Source organism: Heliangelus exortis, chromosome 1 (genome assembly GCF_036169615.1).
Source record: "Heliangelus exortis chromosome 1, bHelExo1.hap1, whole genome shotgun sequence".
Lineage (NCBI taxonomy): Eukaryota > Metazoa > Chordata > Aves > Apodiformes > Trochilidae > Heliangelus > Heliangelus exortis.
The window spans coordinates 158,821,858-158,838,384 of NC_092422.1; the positions used below are offsets into that span (position 1 = coordinate 158,821,858).

At 37.9% G+C, this 16,527-nt stretch overlaps 1 long non-coding RNA gene across 9 annotated transcripts in view; it reads left to right on the plus strand.

The window, feature by feature from the left end:
- The window catches only part of LOC139791272 (uncharacterized), a 294,536-nt gene that overhangs the window by 159,163 nt on the left and 118,846 nt on the right, over positions 1 to 16,527 (plus strand). For 5 of the 9 annotated variants that reach the window (XR_011723849.1, XR_011723853.1, XR_011723850.1 and 2 more), the window contains 2 exons: positions 887 to 972; positions 1,072 to 1,152. The exons of 1 other annotated variant lie outside the window; for it this stretch is intronic. This is a non-coding gene — a long non-coding RNA (uncharacterized lncRNA). Of the gene's footprint in view, positions 1 to 229; positions 561 to 886; positions 973 to 1,071; positions 1,246 to 16,527 lie in introns of those variants that run through there. 3 more of the 9 variants (XR_011723855.1, XR_011723854.1, XR_011723852.1) reach the window with 3 other exon arrangements.

Here is a 16,527-nt window from a genome sequence, read left to right on the forward strand (position 1 = left end):
CCCTGAGTATCAGTGCACAGTGCTGCTTATGGAACGAGCTTCTCGCTCTTGCTGGGTTTCTCTTTCTCTTCAACAGAGATATATTTTTAATGGCTTTGGGTATCTGCGCCATGTGAAATAGGGCGGATGATATCCCTCCAATCCCCCTGTAATTTGACCATGGCTGAAATGGAAATATTGTAGGGGGGGATGGACAGGGGGCTGGGTGTGGGGTAGGGGGTGCACGGGCTGTTTCGTCCTTGCAAACCTCTCCCCCCTCTTTCTCTGCTGAGAAGGGAAAAGGGGATGTGCAGTAAAATGCCGTCTCTGGGACAGGTGCCAGCTCCTAGACAAAAGAAGTAAAATAGGCGGTAAAGAAGAGGGGGGGGTTGTGTGTGTGTGGAATTAATAGCCAAGAAAAATAGGAATCGAAAATCTCTGGGAGGCAGTACTGGTGAAACTGATGGTGTCTAACTGGCCTTTTTGCCGAATATTTTCTTAGCAATGGAAAAGAAAGTTGCGGCATACTTTTATTCTCTTCTTCTTTGCAGACGTTTGAAAACGTGAGGGGAGGGTGGAGGGTGCGTTTGGTTTTTTTTTTCCTTTTTTTTTTTTTCTTCCTTTTCCCTCCTTTCTACTGAATTATTCATAGTGTCAGTGGTGAAGCCAGGACTATTAGCATGCATCAGACATGCTGTTTGTCTGTTTGCTAACATTCTTCATTCAAGACTTGTTAACTACCAGACAAGCTTAACACGCTTCTCTCTCTCTTTTTTTTTTTTTTTTTTTTTTTTTTCTCTCTTCTCCCTCCTTCTTTCCCCTCCCCTCCTCTCTCCCTCCGTCTCTCTCTTCCCTCCCTCCCTCCCCTCGCTTCTCCTTTCCCTCCCTTTCATGCCACCCCTCGCAGCCGCCCATTGTTGCTGCCGGGCGCTGGCAGCCGGGGGCAGTTGTGGCCGGGGAGCGGGCGGAGGAGCAGCCGGCGCCGGTTGCTAGGTAAGGATCCGCCTTCCCCTCCTCTCCCAGGCCTGCATGCACTTGCAAGGGCAAGAAATGCCACAGAGCTCGCTCACTGCCTTCTGCCTGCTTTTCCAGGAGACTGCAGAGCTGCAAGGTGAACACCACCAGCCACCACATCGGCGGCTCCCCGAGGCTGGCTTCCCACCCTGCGGCAGGGTAAGCTGCTTCCCCACCGCTTCCCCCTTGCCGGGCACCAGCATTTGGTGTTGCTGTACCACTGCCATGGCGTGAGCGCCCAGTAAATACCAAGTAAGAGAATTAAGTTTCAGCAACTGCGTGGGTATTGGCAAATTGGCTCGCATCTGCCCATTAATTTATTATTATCCAGTAGTACGTTACCAGCCTCGACAAGGTTTAGGCTCATTCAGGGTGATCGCTTGTTGGCAATTAGGGATGCGATGTACTAATATTTGCTATTGTTGCGATTTTTTGGGTTCTCTGCTCCCTCTCTATCGAGTGTGCCCCTCCCTTCGCTACTCTGTTTAAAACCAGCAAGCTTCATTTTCTTAGCAGACAAAGGTCGATCACAGCTTTTATTTCTGAATGCAAATATTCTAGGACTTGTGCCAGTCTTGCCTTCATTGATTATAATATAGCTTCTTTCTTGAATGGCATTCCCCCCACCTCCTTTTTTTTTTTTTTTTTTTTTTTTTTTTTTTAAATAGAAAGAAGCTCAGGAGAAGAAATAAAGTTGGGCGGTGCAAGTTTTTATATTTAATATTTCAGTATGTTTGAAACATTAAGAAATATCCATGTGCAGAGCAGTTCTAACGCAGCTGCTAACAAGTACGTAGGGTTTTATGCCATTTGTTTGTGCATACTGGAGGGGATGTGTTTGTATTTCTCAACTAATATTTTTAAGGTAGCTATGTGATGATCCTCAGTAATTGTATCTCATTACAGTTAGGTTTCCTGATTGTCTTAGCCATGTGAATCTGGAGAGAATTATTTTCAGGGTTCCTATTTAAATTTTATAGTACATGGAATGGTTCAGAATTAATGTGTAATTGCTGTTCCTACAATATATTTTTAATTTACTATTTTTGAGGACCTATAAAGGTCCCTTAGTACCATAAGTGTATTTTATTTATCTTTTACGTGCACGCACGGGCACATGTTCACGCACACTCCCGCTCTCTTTCTCTTTTCGTGTGTTAATGGAGGAATTTATTTTAAGTATAATACTTAAATATTAGTGTAATGCCATTTACAGATCAAAGTAGCATGTGGATATACATGTACTGAGGCACAATTTGGCAGAAGGTTATACACTTAAGATTTATTACTACTATGAAATTGCCAGACCTATTAGAATACTTACTTTGTGTTCTTTATACAGACAAGTGCACGTGCATATTAAAGTATCTGGAAATAAATGCATTTTAAGGACACTTAAAAAAACCCAGTCCTTTCATACATAATTGTAAAACAAAGTGCTTCACTATGCACTGAAAAAAAATGAGATGCTTATGTGTAAAATATTTTAGTATTTTCCCTTTAATTACATTAATATCCAGGAATTAAAGTAACAAATCCAAATAAGTTCGGGTTTGTTTGTTGTTTTTTTCTCCACAATATATGGAAAAATAGTTTTAAATTCAGGCCACTGACAGCATTTTATCAAAACTGTCTCCGTATTGGCATTGCATTTGGACTGTTTTATGGCAACATAAACTCGAAAACAACTCATAACTTTAAGTAGTAAAGCAGTATTTATTGGCCGATCAAGCTCAAAATAAGTACAGAATGTTTTAGTGAACTGTGTAGATTAAGAAAGGAATTTAGGAACGTATGGCTTGGTGATAGCTAAAATTAATTTCTTGAAAGTACTTTTTAGAGGCCTATCGTGGCTGCACAGTACAATGCAAATAAAATATTACTTGGGGGTTTTAACTTGTAGTAGTTTTTATAAAATCACAAACTACTAAACACTCTCACTGAGAAATTTCAGAATACTCAGTGATATTGCCCCTAGTGATGCTGTTTATCTAAAGAAGATTTCTTTTTCTTAGGTTGTAATACTTGTTGGGATGATTTTGTTGCTGAGGACTAGCACTTGAAGTAATATAAAATTGTTTCTGCTCTATTAGTTCATTATTTTGTGGTGGCTTGCTAGAAATGATCGCTGTGAAGGCAAAAGAAGCAGAATTGCCTTATTACTGGTTTATTTCACAGGGAGGATTTCTATAAGCATGCTGAAAATGTGCATAAAGATCACGTGTATGTTAACTGAAGAAGGATTAAAATCTATTCATTAGATTTTTTTAATTCCAGATTGTAAATTTAAAATTATTTTTAGTCTGTAACTTGAAATATAACTGCTGATAGAAATAATTCAGCCCCTCAGATGAATACCTTCAGGAATTATGTTCATGAGCTAGAGCATTTACATTTTGAAAGTGTTTTGTGTTGGACTGCCAAGATTTTAATGCAAAATGTTTGGTGCATGGAATGAAAAATTAAAAGCATAGACAATGCTTAATTAAAAGGATTTTTTTATAGCTGATTAAGATGGATTTTTGCATATTGGCAGATAATGACTGAATGAAACATGTAGAAAACAGTGTTAGACGTACTGGTTTTGCTCCAAACTCCGTCTTTCTCCCCCACCCCCATCCTCCAAATGGATTTTTATCCTCCAAAAGGATATTTAAGGTGTTGCTGATAACCGAACAGCCTATTCTTAAACTCCCACCTCTAATGACTAAAAATATGGCTTTTACCGAGTGGTTCTAATGCGGAGAAAAAGCAGGGAACACGAGGGAAAGGTACATATACACATGTTCTAGGCCTGTGAGTAATTCAGAGTGCTCAACAGAGAGCACTGTTACGTGTGCAAGGCAGAGAGCAGCTTGCAGGGACAGGGGACCGTAGTGCCCAGCATTTTACACAGATAGGTGGGAGATCATGCAGTGGATACTTTCGCTGATAATAAATGGGATGTGTTGCATCCTTATTCAGGGTAAACTTTTGAAATTAATTGGAATTTTGGCTGAATGAACACTGCCAGATTTGGATCAGGTTAAAGGAGATTTTATTGTGGGCAAAGAGAGGGAAAAGGGAGGAGGTGGAGAGAAGAAAGAGAAAGCGAATGGAGCAGGAGTTACGACTTTCAAATGTGAGTGCAGTCCAGAATTCTCATCTTCATTGAATATAGAAGATAACATAAGACTGTAAGGCTGGATTATGTTTTGTGTGGTACAGCACTGTCTTCTCCTAGTACGTGCCAAGTATTCATAAACATTTTGTAGTAGCTAAGAAGAAATAAAGGGAGGACTGGAAGGAATGCCTTTCTTCATCCTGATTTCTTTCGGGAAAAAAGAAAAAAAAAAAAAAAAAAAAAAAGGGCTGGGGAGCAGGGATGTAATTCATATCCACTCCATGTTTCAGCAGCTCCCTTGCAGGCAGAGTGGTTTCACTGTCAGCAGCCTTGGTCCATGTGCCACACACTCCTGCAGCACGATAAACCTCGGCGGGGCCTTCTGCCTCGTACGGCAGCGTTCCAAGTCTCCTGTGCACGTGGGTGCTCAGGGCATGGGCAGGCCTGCTATCGTGACACCTTCCCTCAAGAAAATGGAAATATGCTCTAATTAGGCATTTTTCCTACTAACTGCATCAGTTGCTCTCAGCTTGAAACAGGTGCAGGTAATCAGCCCTCCTTTCTCCTCCCCCCACAATGGTGGTGGCTGTGGAGCTCATATATATAGCAGCAACACTGCTAAACAGTTTTAATTTTTAGTTATGGTGCTGTACTTGTCTGAGAAGAAGAAAAAAAAGAAATTTAGATATGATTGCATGTATTTGTTTCTCAAATGAGACACACTGTAGAACATGGTTCTTCATCACTCCATACATGTTCATATAGCACGTTGAGTGCTTGTACAATGCATTTGTTTGTTGCAAAGATAGGTATTAGTTTATTCATTATGCATGCAGCCAGCTGGAGTTATGATTGCAGCCAGAAGACAAAAAGTTGAAATCCCTCTAGCCAGCACAATAGACATTCATGAGTAGAGTGATCCTAGTAGATATAAAATGGCCGGGCAGATGTTTTCAAGTGCACAGGTACTTTTGTAAAAGTCTTGAATTTATGCTACTGTAAACTGTACTGGCTGTGCAAATAAGTACTTGTTAATGCATTTGCATCCATGCCTGATCTACAGTAGGATGAATTCTGTTGAGTTTGAGCTTTGGAGCAGTCAGTCCCCTCTACCCAGATATTCACTAATGTGGTATGTATACACATCTTGTGGAATCACTGGTAAATCTGGTCTGTAAATTCTCAGTAGCAAGCAAACCAATTTGTGATTTTCCTATGAATGATGCAGAAATTTTTCCGAAAGTATTCCTGCACTTATGTAGGATATCTTAAATCTCCTAGTGACCCCAGTACTAGTAGGATTTTGTTAAAGTTTTCTTATGATCTCCAAAATAGAACATAGTTTGGTTTAAGATGCCTTGATTTGCAGGTGGATATGAAAGAATAAAATGCTCTTCACAGCCTGCCTTTTAAAAATATATACAAATATAGGAGTTTATAATTTTGAGTGGCCCTTTGCAAAAACACTCTTTTTTTCACCAATTATTCAGTAGTTGTACTGTCTTCCCTCTTGCATGCATTTGGAATTTGCTATGCAGTACCTCAGGAAACAAAGGATCTGATCTAAAGGCCTCTGAAGGCAACGGGGGTTTTTCCATCAACTTCAAATGAGATTTGGATTAAGCCCATATACATAATAGTTTGAAATAATGATCTGGCTGCTATAGTGGTTTTCAGGGTCTTGCACAAAACTTTTCAAAACTCTCATAAAAATTGTCCAGACATGATACGCCAAAATACATGTCTGAGCATCAATGATGTTTTGTTTAAAAAAAAAGGGGGGGGGGGAGGGATGAGGGAGGCATGGGGGATTACAAAGGGCTTCATTTCACTGATGCTCCAAATGAGAGTTTTATGAATAAAGAGAATGAATGTTGGGTCCATATTTACTATGTAGTTGAGGCAGTACCTTATGCATTCTTTATTTAAATTAGGCCAGTCTTTTTGGAAGTAATCTATAGATTGGAAATGGCAATGTACTACTTATTTATTTTTACATGTGTAGGTTTAAATTAACCTTAACTGTCCTATGGTGTTATCTGCCAAGAAAAACATTTAGCTCCTGTCCAATCTCTTTGGAGTTTCAAAATGATTTGCTCTTTTCAAACTTGTTAAAGTGCAAATAGGAAAGTCAACTGCTTTGGACTGAAGATTTTGCAAAGGGGAAGGGCAAGCAGTGAAGGAAAACTGAATTTATTATTTTAATAACCAATATACCTTTATTAAATATTAATAGAGTAATAATTTTCTATAGCCTTTGGTTTCTTGTGTTTGAATTGCTGACTGATATTTTGCAACACTGTAAATCTGTGTTACACTTAGAGTGTTGCCCATGTATTCAGATACCTGCATACAGATATGTTTACTGTGGCATTTGTTCAGAAATTCTTTTGTCACTGTAAGGAGACATTTCCAGAAGGAGGTATCTTCAATTTTAATAATAAAAGACTTCAAGTGCTTTTAGAACTACAAACACAAATATTTTTAGCATGCCAAATTACCAAAAAAATAGCATTATTTGGAACTGGTCTTGTTTTCTTTATTTTTCTCTATTTTATTTTTTCTTGTTTTAGGTAATTTCAGAAATAGAAAAGTACATGGGAAACAGTTGATCTTAGGATCTAGAAAACAAGGCGCAGCACCATTAAGTCTATTTTAATGCTGGGGGGGCAGGCGATGACACTGAGTTGCTTAGAGAAATATGTGATCATGGTTTTGTGTTTTACAGCCATGGTAGGCCAAGGTACTTCATTCTGAAGTTAATTCATCAGAGAGGTTTGTTGGTTTGGGGTTTCTGTAAAGAGGATACACTTAATACTGATCTTCCAACACAAGTTATATTATTCTCTCTAATGTATTGCACAGGAACTGGTCTTACAGAATCACAGTAGGATAGGTGATAGAAAAGGCTTTTGTTCTGGCCTAAAGATAAAGCTGTAGAAAAATTCATTTACGTTCTCATCTGCAAAATGTAATAACCATAAAGAAGTTAAAATATCTACAGTGTTTTAGATGGACAGTTTCTTGTTTCAGTTCAGAAAGTACTGAGTTGGTGAGCAGAAATCTTTGAACTTTTAAATGCACTGGCAATCTTTTCAGAATGAGTCTTGCTTTTTATTAGAATTAATTTCATTTCTGGGTAGGAAAGCTATTTGATTGCATCCAAGAGATTTTGATCACTGTATTTTTTTTTCTACCCATACTCAAAAAGCTCTTGTATATTTACTTCTACATTTGTATATACAGTAAATATTTTCAAAAGATTGCACTCTTACATTATTTTTTTTTAATTCTGTATTTTTATATATTTTTTTTTTCTCTCTGGATGCAGTTTCTTTTTTCCTTTTTTTCCTTTTATTTCTCTCTCTCTCTCTTTTTTTTTTTTTTTTTTTTTTTTTTTTTTTTTTTTTTTTTTTTAACAACATGAGAGTTCTCATTATATTTCTGTTACCTTTGGCAGGTAGGGTGTATTCTCTTATTTGTCTGTAGGAACCGGCACAGTATATGCAGTCCTGAGTGAGTGGAAAGTCTCCCACAGATAGCAGTGAGTTTTGGATTATACTCTAAAATCAAAGTAACACTAATTTGAAAACCCGATGCAGGAAGCCTGAACTTGAATGACTCTTAAAGTGCATTTAAAGAACACCACATTCTGCATGACCTTTATGGGCTCACACAGCGTTTGTACATTCTTACTTTGTCTGATTTAAACTAAGGAGTATCAAGTCTTGCTTTCTTGTTTTAAGGGACAGAGCATTGGTATTCTTCCTAATCCTAATTCATTAATTCTATGCGAAGGAATTGATTATATTATCCCAAAATGGACAGAAACTCTCTTAGAGGACCAAGGGCATACAAATTTGAATTTTGCTACAGGGGCTCATCATGTTGTTGTTTTTTTGTTGTTTTTTTTTAATGCAGTGTGAAATATAGGGAGCTTTTTGTTGCGTTGCTATTATGTGAATAGACAATTTACACCTTTAAACCTAATTTTATTAGTACCCCTTTTTTTAAAATAGTTTTCCAACCCAGTCTGTTATGAAGATAGTAAGTTACCATTTTTTTAATGGAAGGTTATACATTTCTCATTCTATAATTATTATAGAAGGAGGAATTAACATGATCCCATGGAAATTTTGTTTCTTAAATGGAGATTTACATTGATGGATTGAAGGTTTAAGGTGCAGATTTACATTTAAATTACATATTACATGACATTTACATTTTAAATTATACTAAAACAATTATTTCTATTGTCTCCTTGGTGCCTTCTGAATGTCTCTATAAAATTATTTCATTTAAAGTATAACCGACTCTACAATATATGTTTCATGTATGACACGAAACATGACTATTTTTTGCATGAATGCATTTTCCTCCTTAGGATAAATAAAAATTAAGTTGAGCCTGTGATATTCGCAGGCTACTTTGTTGTAGCATTGGTACTTTATTTAGAGTGGAAATTACTTCCTTCTCTATAAGACGAAGTGCTCTCAGGGAATAGTGTTTAACAGGATAAAACTGGTATCCATCCATGTTTGTATTTTTTGCCTCAGAATGCTTTCAGGAGTCAAAACCTGCCCTGCTGCTTAAGGCAGGTGGGTGAGAAATAGAACTTGGCTGCAGACAGAGCCAGCTGGGAGCAAGGTGGGCTAGAGGGCTGGAGTTTCTAGAAAAAGAGTCTAGTGCCTGTTGTAAAGAGTGAGCCAGTGTGGAAATCAGGAGTGAAAACCAAATAGTTGTAACTTTATGAAGCTAATTCTATGCTTATGGAAGGTACTGTGTGCACATGTGTGTACTTACTAGTGAGTATTTCTTCAGCCTGTGACACTGCAGTCCAAATCTTGCAATCAGTTTTAACAAGTTGAAGGAACTTAAAGTATGAACATAATTCTCTTCCCAAAATAGATTACTTTACACTATCCGTTGGATATGGCTGTTTTGATCCCATATAAGGTTCTGGGTTAGACACAGAAGCACTAAAATTCCATTACTGTAAAAATAATTGCTGCAAGGCTTTCAACTTTTGGTGCCTGCTGTGCAGAATATGTGAAAGAGTACACAGTTGCCTGCTCTGTGTTGAACTTCACCTGGAAGAGGGGGGTGACTGAGCCAGTAGCAATCCCTGATTTTTGTAACTATTCTTGTCATCCTGTGTGTTCTTCCTGACATACAGTCTAGCTTAAAGTACAGATGAATTGCAGCTTTAGCAGGAAGAGATAACAAGCTTTTCAATCTATGAAAGACCAAGCCTGTGCCTTTTGTGTGTATTAGGTCTGAAGTGACAAATAGTGGAAGAACAAATAGAAGCCTCTTACCATTCAATTAATATAAAGAATCAAACTGAAAAGTTACCTTACCAGTGTTCTTGCCACTTTGCTATAGCTCTGTGTAAGCATTTCTTAAAAATGCTCATAATGAACAAGTTTGTCCCAGTGATCAATGGCTTTGTTTCACATTGCTGTCTGGTGGGTATTACTCCTAATGACAATTAAAAAAAGTAAAGCCATTCTTTGTAGAATTTCACCTCTTTGCAAATGACCAGTTCAAGGCCTGCATAGTGTTTAAGCCCCATTGAAGCCACTTCAGATGGCACACAGCTTTTTAATGTCATTTATGTACTGTGAGCTGCTGCTGTAGAAGCTGCTGGGAGAAATACTGTGCGCAGAGAACAATTATTGAGCCATTGAAATCAATGGTCTTAACTCTTTCTGCCGTGCCAAGAGTTTGTCTAGTTACTTTTCTGTCCTTTAATATAGTATCCTTATAAATTATGTATCTTAGTCATGATGTTGTCCAGAAATTAGACCTTGATGAAGCATTCCTATGTGGAAGTCATGGTGCCCTCATCTGGAAAAATGATTAAGAAGTTGGGAGATTCTTTTATACTCAGCTTTAAGTGTAACAGTAAGAGCCTCTTTGAGGTTTCCTCTTCCTTCTCTGCCTCAGCACCTCCCCTTGTGAGTTGAAGATAATGCTGACGTTGTCCATGACATTCCTTCTGTGAGAAACAGTTGTGTGAATAAAGCATGTCCAACATACATGTGGAGAACATGGAGCTGTGAAGGGAGAAGTTGTGAACAGTTTTGAAAAGTGGTACCTGCAGAATTTGAGGAGTTAAATACTGCTTTGCACAAAGCAGCATCTCATAACCTGTGTTGCAGCTTCTATTCTGATGCTTGGCTTCTTTTGAAGGGAAATTTTCATCCATAGCCTTAGCAGTCAACCCTGTCCCCAGATTTTCATAGTACTCTCTGCCAATGTGGAAGGTTCTGTGCTTTTTTTCTTACTTGCCATGAGGTTTCTTTCATCACCACTATCTTTAAATTAGTTACTCATAAGAAGTAGGACAGTTTGGCCAACACACCGCATGTGTATGTCTACTCTCCAAATCAAAGTCCAAGTTTGATCAGAACAGTTTAATAGAAAGATGCTGTGAAATTGCCTGGTCTGTTGCCCTTCCAGTTTAGGGCCCTGCTGTATAAGTAATTAAAATCCAGTATGTTGATAGCATCTCAAGATTGGATGGGGAGGTTAATTAGATCATTGCCTAAAAAAAAACCTAATACCAAACCACACAACTAAAAGTTCAAAATTTTTAGATACTAAGCAATGACCGTGGAAGCTAAAACTTAGAAAATAAAATCTTCTATGTGCTTCTTGCAGAAGAGAAAACTGGAAGGGAACTTTTCAAAATAAAGATATTAGCATATTTTAAGTATTTTTTGCTGACTTTTTTTTTTTCACTAATAATTCCATTCTTTTTATCCTAATGCTTACTTGAATGTGGTTGAGTTCAGATTTTATTTCCTCTAACAGTAACCTGTCCTCTCTTTGTACTAAGAGTTTAGTTTCCAGAAGACAGGCAAGTGTGCACTGTTCATGCAGCATTGGCATTGTGTAGCAGATTACAGTCAGCTCAAGTAAGCAGCCTTTCTCAGTCACCCTGACTACAATTTTCACTCTCATCAAGGGCACAGCTACACAGGAGAGTGCCCCAGACACACACGTGGTGCACAGAGTTGGGAAGCAGAGGAGGATTTGGCTGAGTGCAGAGAGCCACACTGGTTCCACCATGTGGACAGCTTCAAGCCAGCTAAAGCTGTACTGCCTTATTTACTGCAGAAGGACTACTCTGTTTTAAAGAATTCTGTAAAACCCAAGGTTTACACACACACATAGACACACTCTTCTATTAAGTGTGCCTGTGACAAGCAAATCCTGCAGTTGCTAAGGCTTTGCAGTCACTGGTAGGCCAGTGAGGCTCATAAACAGGATAACCATCAGATTGCCCAAACTGTGCTGCTTCCATGTCTTCTCACCCTCCTACCACCACTTCCTCTCCCCTCTCCTCTGCAGCTGGTAAGGACTGTGTGAAAATGCAATACTCTGAACCAAAAGTTAAAATACAGAAGGCCTACAGATAAAATTTTCAGAAACGCTCCTTATTAACCCTCTGCCTAATTTGAGACCTCTATAACCTGATTGCTAATGATGCTGAAAATCTCTGATGAGTGCTGCTAGGCCCCAAGAAAGTTCTTGTGCTTACACTTAGGTGTCTGCAGCTGGCTCATGAGTGCTTCTGCTAACTCCTCTTCTTAAATTCTTATTACCTGCAGTGTGAGAACACCTCCAGTCCAAGCTGTATGTAGGCACCTTGAGCACCAGGTATTGTAAGCTAGCCAGGGTATGCAGTTCCCCTCTTCAGTTTACAGTGTCATATGCGGTCAAATGGAAGAAATTAGGGTGTTAAACTGAGGAGAAAAAGCAAAGGGTTAAACGTTCTGTGCTTGGACTATAAAGTTGGGCAGGGTTTGTAACTACCTAAATGGAATAAGTGCTCCAGGTATTCATACTGTTGGCACAAAATTTCAAAACTCTCATGTTTGACTTTTGGGCTTTCACCACTTTTTCTTTCTTTACACTTTAGGTTAATTTAGTTTTTCCAAAGTTATAGTAGGCAAGGCTATGGTTGCAGGAATTCTTTTGGTTAGTGCATCTCCTGTGTAGTCAGTACCTACTTTTGGCTGATGTTGAGATCAGAGAGAAGAACAAAATGAGAAGTACCCCTTTCCATCAGCTCAGTAAATGCTATGCTCAAAATGATGAGCAAGTTCCAGCAAACTGAAGCGAAGACCTGGGAGCGTGTTGTGTCACAGATGAACTGACATGTTTTGAATGTACTTTTTGAGAAACAGAGCTGCTGATTGCTCCAGGAGTTCATTGTCAGAGATAATGAGATCTGCACCTACTTTAGGAATATTCCTTAGGAAGAAATTCAGTAGTAAAGCAATGTTTCAAACTGTAGTCTGAAAAGTCCTTTAGTTCTTTCTAAATCCAACTCTTTTCAAGGGTGAAAACTTTGTTGTTGGTATTTTATTGAAACATAGTATTTGAAAAGTATCTCAGTGTTAGGAAGGCTTTTGTTCTGTTTTTTTTAAGAATCCCTTCCATTAACTCCCTTTTAGTTTTACCTTGCAATCAGTTAAATGTTCCTCTTCAGCATGGAATATACACATTAAAGACTGTGTTTAACTGGAAGCCAATTTTTATGTATTGTATGAATAAATTTAATACTATTGTTTATTCTTACTGTGCATGTACTACTGCAAATAATGTGGAGATTTGCACATCTGTAGGATTTTTAAAAGAAAGTAACACCATGATGCATTTAATCTCCCCCTAAAAGTATCTGGGCCCTTAAAAGCAGTAATGACATAAAAAAATATTTTTTTGAGGAACAGAGACAGAGGAGAAAGAATAGCTGGTTAAAACATGTCTTTCTGGTGATTTAAGAGTTCATCTTTTATTTTGTCTAGCAATCAAGATGCATTTTTTTCATTTTAGTAAATAAGCCTTAAGTTTCATTTTAGTAAATAAGCCTTAAGTTTTTACATACTTCGCACAGTTTCACTTTTCCCTACTGTTTTAATTTTTCATTTGTATGTCATATATGTATGTCATATTTTAAATGTTGATGTTGAAATCAATTGCTTTTGTAAGTTATTCTTTGAAAAGGAGAAAAAATGTGCAGATATTTACAGGAAAAGACTCAACTCCACGACTGCTTGTGGTGAAAGAAAAAGCACGGTTGCTTCTGTATTTGCAGCCTCAGATCCTGAGTAGCTGTCTCTGTAGTAGCATCACTACGGTGCAAACATTGCCAGCACTCTGCTTTTTAGCAGGCTTCAGTTGTGTGAAGAGGTGAGAGAGGCTGCTATAGATAACTGTGGTTGATTGTATTATAGCTAGTTATTTTTTGGAGTTAATACAGAAATTGGTATGCTTTGGGTTTCTTCTTCCATCTTAAATAGCACACAATGCTCCAACATTTAGTATACCTTTATTTAATTTGTCTCATCTGTGACAGTCTCCTCTAAAGTGCTCAAGCTTTAGATTACAATGTGGTTTTCAGAAAGACACTGCAGTAAAAGTAGTTGTTCTACTAGTTCATCCTATGATTAATAGCAAGACTTGCTTAGAAGTTAGTCTTTGATTTCCTCTGTTTAATTGTAGCCCTAAGTGAAATGGGTTTTTGATTTATAGAAAATGCAAAATTGGGTACAGAAAGTTTTAAATTACAGTAACAGTAAAAAATTTCCCACAATAATCATCCCATATTGTTTTAATTCAAAAGAGCTAAGGCTTGATTTGTGTGGGAAAGAACCCATCACAGCCAAGTTCCACATTTGAAACTGGGGAGAGGGGAGGATCAATTACCCTCTTTTGAGGATATAAAAATATGCTTGAACTTCACTATGTAATACTTTTATTATATATTCCCTCTCTGGGAGGGTGCATGTTAATTAATTAATTTAGAATAGCTATTTTCTTACACTGATCCCATGTAAAAGAAAGTAGAAAAACTAAAAGAACATATGCAAATAAAGCAGAAGCTTTAGGAAAAATGATGACTTTTAATCATGATTAAAAACAAACCTCTATTTTTTTGATAGAAGTGGTATTATACAGAATGCTTCAGTACACTGTCAAAGTTTTACCAACCATAATTATTAGCTTCAGTAACAGTAGTTTAATTCCTAAACTATTTTTTGCAAGTCCTGCATGGCTGATCTCGCTTTCACTTTGCATGTTTATATTGACTTTTTCTCTCATTAGACTTCAACTGGTGTGTGTGTTTACAGCATTAATTCTACATGTTGAAAATTCTAGATAGTTAAAATATATTCTGTTTCACTGAAGCTATTCTGGGGGAAACGGCTTTGCTTTAATGGTGTGAGACAAAATTCTCCTCTGTTCGTGGGGTGGTTGCTGAAAAATGCTATTCTGATCCATTGAGGCTTACATGTGTGTTCCTGAGAATGATTTTTGGCTTTTCCTATTTGTTTTTCTGTGTAACAAAATACAGTTTAAAATAATTTTGAAAATAATAATAGTACAGTTATCCCCTTGTCCAACTTGCTGATTTTTAAAATGCTGCTTCTCTCCTTGCATGCAGTTTTTACTTGGAAGATGTTGAATTTACAGTTCAAATATGAAATGCTGCTTCTATTCCATTTGACTTGGCATGACCAAAATTTAAAATCTGAGCATTAAGTGTAGTGTTGATTAATTTATAAGTATTTTCAAATTATACTGCAATAGTTGGATAATTTATTATAGTAGCATTTTAAAGACAGGTAAGCTCTGCTTTTGTGCTACAGCCTGACAATTTAATAAAGATACAAATTTAGAAACAAATCAGCACTGTCTTTTATATAGTGCCTCTAAATCCATGGTAATTGGTACCAGACCTTGGTAAAAGGGAAGGATTGCCATTTCATGCTACCAATACCAGTGGGTGTTGCTGCACAGCTGCATCATATAAGAAGAAAAGATGCAAGAAAAATTACAGGATCCCCTCATGCATTTTTCTTTAATGTACCTTTTCCAGATTCGAGATTGATGGAAAATTCCCTTGAATTCAGTGTGTTGGACTGCCATAAATAGTGCCATATGTTCTGCACACTTTAACTCTTACCTTGTGAAAAACTGGACGATTTTTAGGTCAGCTTTCTTGGTAGTTTTGAAACATTTAAAAAAACACCTAAAAGCTCATACTTAATGAAATCACAACAGGAAGGATAGAATAAAAGTTCTGCCAGTGCGTTTTGACTGTGCTGATGTAAACTGGATGACTTTAAGATTCCCTAAAAAAGGCTGTTTTGGGTAGGTTTGTCATGTCAGAATGAAGCTTGCAGCAGTGCAGGTTCCCTTCCTGCTCTCTCCACGTTTCAAGGATTCATGCTCAGCTAGAGCATATATGAGCTATAGACTGAGGCTGTAGGCTCTGGCAGCACAGATGGAGTATTCTGTCATTAGGACTGTTTGTTGCCTGTTGGAACACACAGCATATTTCTACCGTGGCATCAACAGTTTCTAAGAACTGAGGTCAAAATAAACAGGTTGCAGTTGGATATGGGAACAGTCTGCGAAACAACTTAAAATTCCATGCTTAAGCATAAGCATATTTCTAGATACGTGGATAAAAAGGTGTTTTGATAGTGAGGGCTCATCCTAATTTGTACCAGCATATACAGATTAGCATAGATTTGCCAGGGGTACAGTTAGTAAATTTTCTATGTTTATGGCATATATATGCAAAATTGACCTTATTTTAAATACATAAGCAAATTTAAGCACAGCGATCTTGCACATTTTTTTCTCCTTGAATTTTTAGTATTTTAGCAAAGTGAAAGCAGTGTCATTGGGCACATTTAAAAAAATACAGATTTTAATGAGTCTTTAGTCTTCTCTGCAAGCGTGGATGTCGCTAATTGCACTGGTACACGCAGTCCCTTTGAAGTCAATAGGACTCTTTATAGGAGTAAAGCTTGAGCGCTGACAGACAAGCTCTGGCAAACCTCCTTGAAGTGGTTTAAGTTGCTACTGCCCCCAACTCCCTGCTCCACCCATTTACTGGGGATTAGTGCTTCCTCAGCAGAATTTGCAGCAGGGAACGTGTGCCCACACCTTAGCTGCTTCATTGCAAAACCCACAGGTTCAGATCAAACCCTTCGAAATGCATCACTTTCTGCTAAGCTGCTGGAGCATGCCTTAGGTCTGTGTTTGCTGATTCAGCATGGAGAGCTGTAATCTCCAGCAGCTAAGTGGAGCAGACTGCTGGGAAAAGAGACTTCAGTGTGTGACAGCAAGATTCACCAGAGCTCAAATGTCAGTGCTCCCTCCATCCTGGGTAAGTATTTACAGGATAAGCCCCATATATAGACTCTAATTCCAGGTGAACTCCTGGCCCCAGGGAGATGAGCACAGTTTTAGCCAGGGATATCAGTGAAACCGAGGTGTAATTTGGAGTGTTTAAAAAGCCAGCTAATTTTTGCATAACAGAACAAATACTTGTGATGATTTTTGCTTGAATAGAGGTCTAAATAGATTTGCTTCCTAACAGCATCAGCAACAGTCACTTCGAA